At 39.7% G+C, this 9,744-nt stretch overlaps 2 pseudogenes; one reads left to right on the forward strand and one right to left on the reverse strand.

Moving 5' to 3' along the window:
- Nucleotides 1–391: 391 nt before the first annotated feature.
- On the reverse strand, nucleotides 392–510 carry LOC134937364 (5S ribosomal RNA; annotated as a pseudogene).
- Nucleotides 511–1,356: 846 nt separating this feature from the next.
- On the forward strand, nucleotides 1,357–1,475 carry LOC134937386 (5S ribosomal RNA; annotated as a pseudogene).
- The last annotated feature ends 8,269 nt before the right edge of the window (nucleotides 1,476–9,744 follow it).

Raw genomic sequence — 9,744 nt, forward strand, 5'->3', positions numbered from 1 at the left:
AAGTATGGTCCTTTAGAGAGAACAAAGAACCAAAAAAAAACAACTATAGGCCTTTTCCTGAGCACACTTGAAAAACTTGTAATGATGAAATTATTTAAAAATTAACATTTACTAATATATACTTAAGAAAAAACGAGAGCTGGCATTAATAATTAAAGAGCATAAGTGTTAGCCAGTACCCATGTACCTGTTATAGGCAAAATTATAATATAGGTGAGCGAAAATAAATGAACCCTCATACATGGAGAAAATTCATACATATCCTCTCTAATCAGGAATTTATATGAATGAGGTCACTCCCTCGAGTCCTATATAATCTGACAAATGCTATTGACCTGAGATCAGATTGATGTAATGAGTCCCAAGTTGCTTAAACTGTTGGAGAGTAAAATACCTACGGTACCTAGTATTCCCTGGTGGTTCCCCATCCAGGTACTGACCAGGCCCTGCAGTGCTTGGCTTCCAAGATCAGACGAGTTTGGGCATACTCAGTGCGGTCTGACCGTAGGTGAAATTGTCTCCTAGGCGCACCGTTTTCCAATTGTATTGGGACCCAGAATCAATCACGAATTAATTGGATATTAGATTATATATGGTCAGAAATGAGTATGGTAATAACACAATGGTCTTATAAATTTCTGATCGTGGTAGGCTTCAAACAATAGTGCTGACTGTGCAGTCTTGAGATTGATATTATCAAAGAAACAGTTGTGCTCCTAATCCGCCTAAGCAGCAGGAGGGCTTAATAGTGCCCACAATGGTGGAATAATAGACAGTCTATTACAATTGTGCTCCAAAAGAGCCCAAGCAACAAATGGGCTTGGTAATCTCCACAATAATCAGGACAATAGAAAATGTGTAAGCAGTATAGTAATTATCAGTAGTATTAATTAGAGCATATATAATAATTGCAGATTACAAATGTCCCTTATAAGAGGGTTACTCCCTCTCCACCCTTACCCAGTAGTTATGCACCAAAAGAAAATTTGAGTATAATACTAATAGAGATATGAAAAGAATTTATGTACCACAAAATAAATTCCTCAGGTTTCCCATAATAAATGGGGAAATATATGGTGAACCCTATGGGAAAATCAGGGGGGAGCCGCAGGTCGGGCAAGGAGAGTCCGTTTTCGGCCAAGAGCCGTTGACTGTCTTACCCAACCTCTTGTGGAGACCCTCTAGCCGATAGACGGGACAGGAATCGAGGAGTGAGGTGCCGGCGGCCGCGGTCCGTGCGACCGGAAGTTCGGGCGCCGGGACCGGAAGTGACGCGCGTTTTGCTCCGAGAGCGAATTCGTGATTGATTCTGGGTCCCAATACAATTGGAAAACGGTGCGCCTAGGAGACAATTTCACCTACGGTCAGACCGCACTGAGTATGCCCAAACTCGTCTGATCTTGGAAGCCAAGCACTGCAGGGCCTGGTCAGTACCTGGATGGGGAACCACCAGGGAATACTAGGTACCGTAGGTATTTTACTCTCCAACAGTTTAAGCAACTTGGGACTCATTACATCAATCTGATCTCAGGTCAATAGCATTTGTCAGATTATATAGGACTCGAGGGAGTGACCTCATTCATATAAATTCCTGATTAGAGAGGATATGTATGAATTTTCTCCATGTATGAGGGTTCATTTATTTTCGCTCACCTATATTATAATTTTGCCTATAACAGGTACATGGGTACTGGCAAACACTTATGCTCTTTAATTATTAATGCCAGCTCTCGTTTTTTCTTAAGTATATATTAATAAATGTTAATTTTTAAATATTTTCATCATTACAATTTTTTCAAGTGTGCTCAGGAAAAGGCCTATAGTTGCTTTTTTTGGTTCTTTGTTCTCTCTAAAGGACCATACTTGTTTTTTCATAGTTGTTATAACTATCCTCCTGGAGCACCACCAACTATTTGCTGAATTTATTATTTGAGTAGGCCTTTATGTAGGTTTAATACATAATACTCCCAATTATTTAACTGAAATTGTGATATCCTGTGCAGATTTATTTCCTTTTTGCAAGTCTTTCCTGTATGTGCCTGTATACTTACCGTCCTCAACCTCTCCACCTGTTGTTCTCTGCGCCTAGCAATATTCTTGTAATGTTCAATAGCGCACTCTCTAAGATTAGCTACTGTGACCCCTTTCCAATTTGGCAAAGAAGTCTGCACCCTGACCCTCAATGCCTTATTGAGCCCGTCCATTAGCACAGAGACAGCCACCTCCCATTTGCTGAATTCATTTTTACAAGTGATCTTATCCAGACGGAGAGTTTTCTATTACTGCAAAAGACAAAAAAAAAGTTTAACAAGCTTCTAGGTCATGCAAAGTATTCATTCAATCCTTCTCATCCCGTATTAAGGGTCTGTACATGGTCCAACAAACATTTCCGAGCTCATCTTGACTAGGGGCATTACTAGGAATGAATACTTCTTATATGGTAACTAAAAGAAATACCTGGGGGTTACCCTGTCTCTGTCCGCTTTCCTACTGGCAAATACTAATGTGCGGACAGGTTTTTCTCCATTTCTGACGTTACTTTCTTGATTTTTATTTATTTATTTTACTATATATGTACACGAATGATACCATACTTACCAGTTCCACTGGTCTCAGCCACTTCCCCTGCAGGCTACTGCTCTTCTTTTACCGGTTGGATACTCCTCTGAGTGCATGAGAGATGGCTAAAAACAATCAGGTCGCCTTCTCCTCCTAAATAAAACTTCAACATCCATTAGTACATATATAGGTTACAGTCATATTTTTCATATTTTTATTATTTTCTATAGTTTGTATGCTGGCCGTAACTGCTTCCACATCTACATATGGCAGTGTACTTGCTTTATCTTTTTTTTCCCTACTTGTTTATTGTTGCTACAAGTTCAAACAGTTCTTATATTTCCGTTCTTGTCTTATATGACTTTGGTTAGACATACTACCTGCAATACCTTAGGATCAAACTCACCAACCCCTCTTGCTGCCACAGGTTTAAACAATTTGTATATCTGACCCTTTGTTTTCTAGATTTTATCACACATATTCTAATCTTTACGTTCTGCAGTACATCTGGTTCAAAGCTGCCCATCCTTGTAAATGGGGTTTTATCTTCCGCAGTCATACGTAACCATTCATTGCAAAAAGCCTCAGTGTGTGAACCATATTTTTCACACATAATAAACCTTGCTGACCCTTTTGGCCTCAATTCTCCAGCCTGAACACTGCATAAACGTCCCTCATTTAAGCAACTGGCTCCCATATATGTGGGTCTTTTTAATAACTAAAAATTCCCACAAACACCAAAATACTCAATGCAAGCAGACGGTGGAAGTCTGTCCGAGCGCCTTCCATTCGCTCTCGCCCACGCTGGCCAGTACAATGATACACCATCAATAGCGGATCGCAATGTACCCAACTTAGGGCTCCTATAAGACCTTACAGCACCATAACTTCTTTCGGTGGAGGTTCTGTTGGAATATTTTCCTGAGAGAGGCAGCAAAAAATTCCTTTTCGGTATCTTTCCACTGGAATTTTTTGTAGGGTGAAAAACAGAGAAATTAGATAACTATTGTTCACCCTTTCCAGTGGAAGCCCACCAGGGAGATTTCCCGACGTTATCAAAGAAAAACCCCTTTGTCTATACAATCACGTCTGCGTATGCTTTTCCACAGCGCATATGACACAATGGTATCACGTTGTGCTGTGTAGAACACACGGACGTGCGATTCAATCGCACAGCCTATAGATACTAGTTATCTATATGCCCTACGATTGCTGTAGACCACCTAAAACACCTAGACTACTCTAGACCACCTAGTTGTATGGGACACCTAGACCACTCCAGATCACCTAGACCACCTAGTTCTGATCACGCAAGGTAGCGAACCCTATGCCACCGGGCCTCTACTAAGACAGTGTTCACCGACGGGATCCCGAATTCCCAGGTTCAGCTCCACTCACTCCGCTTTCTCTCACTCAAATACACCTGGTTTTTCTGTTCAGAAAATTGTTTTACTCCCTTAAGTCAGCAGCTTTATTCCAGAGGTGCTTTCAGTTTTTAAACTAAATTTAGAGTAACATGCTTTTGAAATCGGATAGCTACAGTATGTGCTATTGTATTTAAGGTATACTATCCCACCTTTTAATTGAACAAACTATCATGTGATTTGTACTTTGCACCCGTAATCCTACGCAACCTGCGTAAACACACGACCGTGCGTGCCTTTTTTACGCCGCATGTGCGACCCTGTTCTTTATCCGTACCACGTGTACAACTTACGTCCGCAATTCAACAAACCACACAGTCTCTATAAATGTGAGCAATACTAACTATAATCACTCACTTAACACAACCCACACTTGTTCTGTATAATCCTTTACGACTGGGCCTGAACTGCGTTTTGTGTTTTTAGAATTACTCCCTTAAATACATTTACTTCAAATTTATCTATATAGCAAACAAATGTATCCAATTTCACACAGATATAAAATGACTAATAACCTATAATTTAAATGCTATGATTCAGATTGGATAGCTGTCTTGCAGAACATACACTGATATAAATATACACATAATTATAATAATAATATTATATATATATCATTTACTAGCCTCCTATGAGATACCTTACCTTTTCACTGCCTGTAATTTGCATATCAAAGATATTTGCTGTTCACTACTAAAAAAAAGTAGTTACACAGGTTAATTTGCATTTCAATGGCTATCCTCCACAAGTCTTGGAAGAAAAGAAAGTTAAAAAAACCCAAACCCAAACTCTTTTTTTCCTTTTTCACAGACAAGAAGGAAATTTTTTTTTACTTATCTCACCATTTACTCTCACTAGGCCCAATTGAAACTATTTGTAATTGGCATGGGTTAAATATATTCATTGGTAACTCATAAATGGTGCTATGAATGTGACAAAGGAAACTGATTGTTCTGAGCAGACTGAAAATCAGCTATTTAGCTATTTAGAAAGTGATCTTCCTAAAATGGCCACTGCTCCTCCCCCTTCCACATCCATGAGGTTTACACAAGATGGTGGACAGGCCATGTGGTTAGTCCAAAATGGAGGACAGACCATGCGGCTTCCTTTGTCACAAAGAAATCACACTCCACACTGGCACCAAAGTTACTTTAGGCCTGAGTTTAAAAAAAATATACAAAATTTCTCAGCATGCTAACACAGCCATATCATGGATATGCAGCAACTTTTAAATGTTCTTTTAAATCTACTTAACAGATAAACAATCCAATCTGAATCAAACACAATATGACTTATTTGAACTTTGTTTTGCAACAATAAAAATACGCTTTAGCATCTTAAATATTACGAGAAACACACTGTCCCTTGAATTTCATATCAGCGGCTTACTGGTAACACAACAATACACGTGGATGTTATTTGTCAGCGTTGCAATGCGTCCATTGTTAGCCGGTCGATCACAGCCGCGTTTGTAATGTACAGTGCATCATTAAGACCGTGATATTGCAGACGCAGCCCTCATCTGTAAATACCAAATTGCTTTCTAACAAATATTTAAAATGCCTGCTCTAATTTATACTGCGGACGCCAGGCGCATCTTAGTACCATATACGATAAAAGTGCGCTGTACGTCGCAAAACACTACATCCCTTAAGAGAAAACAATACACCCACACATTATCTGAGTTCCAAAGCTCATTGATGTATATATTTGTTATTAAAAGGATATGTATTCAATATACCACAATGTACAGTAAATATATATATATTTAGTTACATGGTTACAATTTATACAGTAAGCAGTTAATACAAACTAAATCAAATACAGTTACAGGCCAGCAAATATATCACCATATCTTTCTCATATAAAGTCTTCCCTCCATATTACTCTTTCTCTCTCTCTGTAAAATCATGTAGGCACCGGACTGGCAGCAACTCCACCATCATCTGGGACAAAAGAGCAACTAACTCTCTAAGTCCTAGAAACTGCCTATATCACTCAGTGGGAGTTTTCAGTGTGTTGGTTTCAATCTCCTTCTATTGGTCCAGAGGCCAGACCTCTCAAGAACTCAACGGCTCATTGGTCAGAGTGAGGGCTTTTGTCCTGTGTTGCTGGCACGTGTGTCTGCCCCCAGGGCCATGCTGTGGAACTAGTTTCAAGTCTTCAAAAGATCTTTTGTTCACTTTAGAATTTTGACTTCATATTCCTTCATTTAATCATATCTACTTGTTGCAATGAGCTACAACTTAATAACAAACATCAAATGAATCTACACATTAATCTGGTTACTGTAATACCAAACACGACATGTCTATCTTGCTTCGTTCCAATAATACACATACATGACGTTACTCCATTATATAATTAAAACATTATGATGTCTGGCGCTTGATATGTTATAATTATGTGCTGTATGAAATATGTGTCGAATCTATCTCTGTGGCATGTCTGTGTAAATGCGCATGTTACCATATATTGCTGTGCTCGCTGCGCGTATTTGCAAGCTTAGCGACTCATATGTGTGGAGTCTGTATGTTCTCTCCATGTAATATTTTTGACTTCGACAGTCCACCCTTTGGCAGTAAACAACAACTGCCATAAATTATTAACATAAGAAAAATATTTCAGACAATAATCGGTGACCTAGACACAAGTATGTATTCATTTCGCAAGTCAGATGTTTGACCATATTTGAGGAAGACAGGGAGGAGGACGAGACATCCTCTATATGCACTCGGCGGCCACGGGACCACTGGTTGGATGTGGGACAACATTCAACCTATAGAGTATGCTGGGACAGTGCTTTGGCCTCTAATGTCTGATTTGGACGAACATTTCACACATACATGTACCTAAGTCTTTGTACACTGATGTTCGGATTCAATTGAGGTTCTGCTGGGTAGATGAAGAAGACACAAACAAATCGTGAAAGTGACATTTCAAATTTTCATGATTTACATATTCCTATCATTTTCTGAACATTGTTTCCATTTCTGGAATGTATGCTAGGTCTGTTTAATCATTAAACAAGGGTTATAAGTAGTGTCCTTCCTAGATAACATAAACCTTTGGAGTTCGGGGAGAGCCACTCATAAACCTTTCTTCCACATATATTAATGAGCTATTTATCTGCAATGTGTGAATAGCCATTGTCTGATTGTTCCTGATTACCTCCCAATTTCCTGAAATTGGTGAGATTTAAACATACCAAGGATTTATCTATGGTACTGGTGGATCTTAAGGCTAGGGGGTCTAGTTATATTATACTCTTTGTCCACCAGTCCCCTCCCCCTTCCGTGTAATTCAAGTACCTCAGCTAACTCTAAAAAAGACCTTACCCACTAGTGAGTGGTAATCACTCAAGGGATGTCTGTCACCTTATTGCTAGACTGACATCTCTGGATACTCTCATCTTCAAATATGGGGTCACAATAACTACAAAATACAGTATTCCTCAGACAATAGCCTTTCACGTTACCTCCGAACTCCGTAACTACTAGACTTTTGATTTTTCTCTGGCTTTAACAAACTGATTGGCTAATCCTGGGATCCTATAAGGAATTCACTCCTTCCTCCAGAACCAGTTCCAGTCCCACACTCGACTCCTCATAAAAAACCTTGCAAAAATAGAACGTCCTGAAAAAAAATGTTTGTCAGCGGGAAAGAGAGAAAAGAGAAATAGAACAAATCAACTCTTGTCCATAGCAAATCAGTTACAACGACTGGTCTTTCTGTGATCCTTTAGCATGCTCAGGCAGTGTTCAGCAGTGCTGCCTCTCAGTCTTCACGGAACAGACTCTCTGGTGATACTTTTGCGATCTCACTCCATTTACGAGTTCCTTCCGGACTACCGACTTTCCTGCAATGGGAAGCATGGACCCAAGTCTCCCTCTCGGCTACTTTCACTGGGATAGTGCTGTCAACAAAACTTGGTATGGTCCTTCCCACCTGTCTATTAGGCAACCTGAGCATAAGAACAATCACACAGTCTCTTGGTTCACAATCAAGACAGTTAGTAGTTGGCATACCAGGAATCAACAGTTTCAAGTTCTTTTGTCAAGTTCTCAAATATTGGCTCATCTCAATAAGGTACTGTACTGTCACCTCATTGGTGTATTTCTGATCATTGTGCGGATCAATCATGACATGAGGTTGTCTTCCAAAAAAACCAAAAAGACACAAATACCAAAACAAAAACAAATTTCGAAGAGGGTGATTCGTTAAGTGAAGATCTGGGAGTGGTTCCGATGCTACATAATACTACTGGCAATATCTATGATCACAATAGTCCAATTTCAAGCTTTGCTCCTACTTCTAGGGGTACCATTATCTACACACAAATTTCTGCGCAATTTTTCTTTGCGGTAAACACAGCAGCATCCGTGGCGGCAGGAAATGCCTCTACCCAGTTTGAGAAAACATCAGTGCAAACCAATACATAACAATAATTCCTAAAGGGTGTTAACTGTACAAAACTGTTGTGTGTTTGCAATGTAGAGTATCATGAGCATAACTCAAAAAAGAAAAGAAAAAAACATCTCTAGAGGAGAGAAAGAAGGAGAAAATGAAAAAGAAAAATGTCAGGTTTGCCATTCACCAACAGGCATATCAGTGTCTATACAAAATTTCCCTTCACCAGTATTCTCATCCTTCCTCCACCCTTTGTGCATGACAAGGCACACTGCAGTAATACTGGTGTTATCATGCTGGTGAGATATACTGGTTCTGGCAGAACTCTGAAGGACCAATTAGGCAAGTAGTGTTTGAACTGTAATCGGGTCCATGTATTGTACCACCCTGTGTGAACGCAAAAGATGAAGAGGAAACTGTGGAGAAACAGAATAGAGGTTGGTGACAGATGAGTTTGTAGAGGTGGAGAAGATTTTATAAAAATTTGACAACTGGATTGGGCACTACGGGGAAGTGATTCTCTACTTGGTCTACTCCCCTTAAAAAAAAATCTGTGTTTGTCGTATCGCTATTGGGACTATCCCAGCCATCAATTCAGTGTCCTGTCCATCCTAAGTTCATAGGGAACCTGGTATCTGTGAGATAATTTCCTCTACCTGTGATGGACATGAATCTAGAACAGTGAAATGCAACATTAGTCTTTGTGGGTGTCTAACATACTTTGTACTTCCTGAGCGGGAGCACATTATATGTATATTATATCTAACAAAGCTCCTGTTAAGTTAATCAGGGGCAATTTCTGCTAGGAAAAAGAAGCAAAAGTTTAGAGGCCCCATCTTAAGCCCAGCAAGTTTTGTCAAAGGGTAATGTTGCATTTATTTTTTTCTTCCCATTAGCCGAATCTGTGTTTTCTATATGGCTTGTGATTCCTTACTATATGTCCCTTGGTCCCGTCTATGTGTTTAATAATGTGGCTTGTGTTTTCTGTCTAGGGGGTCTATATTGACTATGTGTCCTACTACTCCTACAATCTCTGGCAAAATGCCCTTCCTTCCTACAAGTGTAACATATTTTTGACCTTGACTTACCATTAGGTATCTGGGGTTTGGACTGATGGGTCTTTCCTGTATGTGCCTGTATACTTACCGTCCTCAACCTCTCCACCTGTTGTTCTCTGCGCCTTGCAATATTCTTGTAATGTTCAATAGCGCACTCTCTAAGATTAGCTACTGTGACCCCTTTCCAATTTGGCAAAGAAGTCTGCACCCTGACCCTCAATGCCTTATTGAGCCCGTCCATTAGCACAGAGACAGCCACCTCCCATTTGCTGTATTAGTTTTTACGAGTGATC

This window comes from Pseudophryne corroboree, chromosome 1 (genome assembly GCF_028390025.1).
Source record: "Pseudophryne corroboree isolate aPseCor3 chromosome 1, aPseCor3.hap2, whole genome shotgun sequence".
NCBI classification, from domain to species: Eukaryota; Metazoa; Chordata; class Amphibia; order Anura; family Myobatrachidae; genus Pseudophryne; species Pseudophryne corroboree.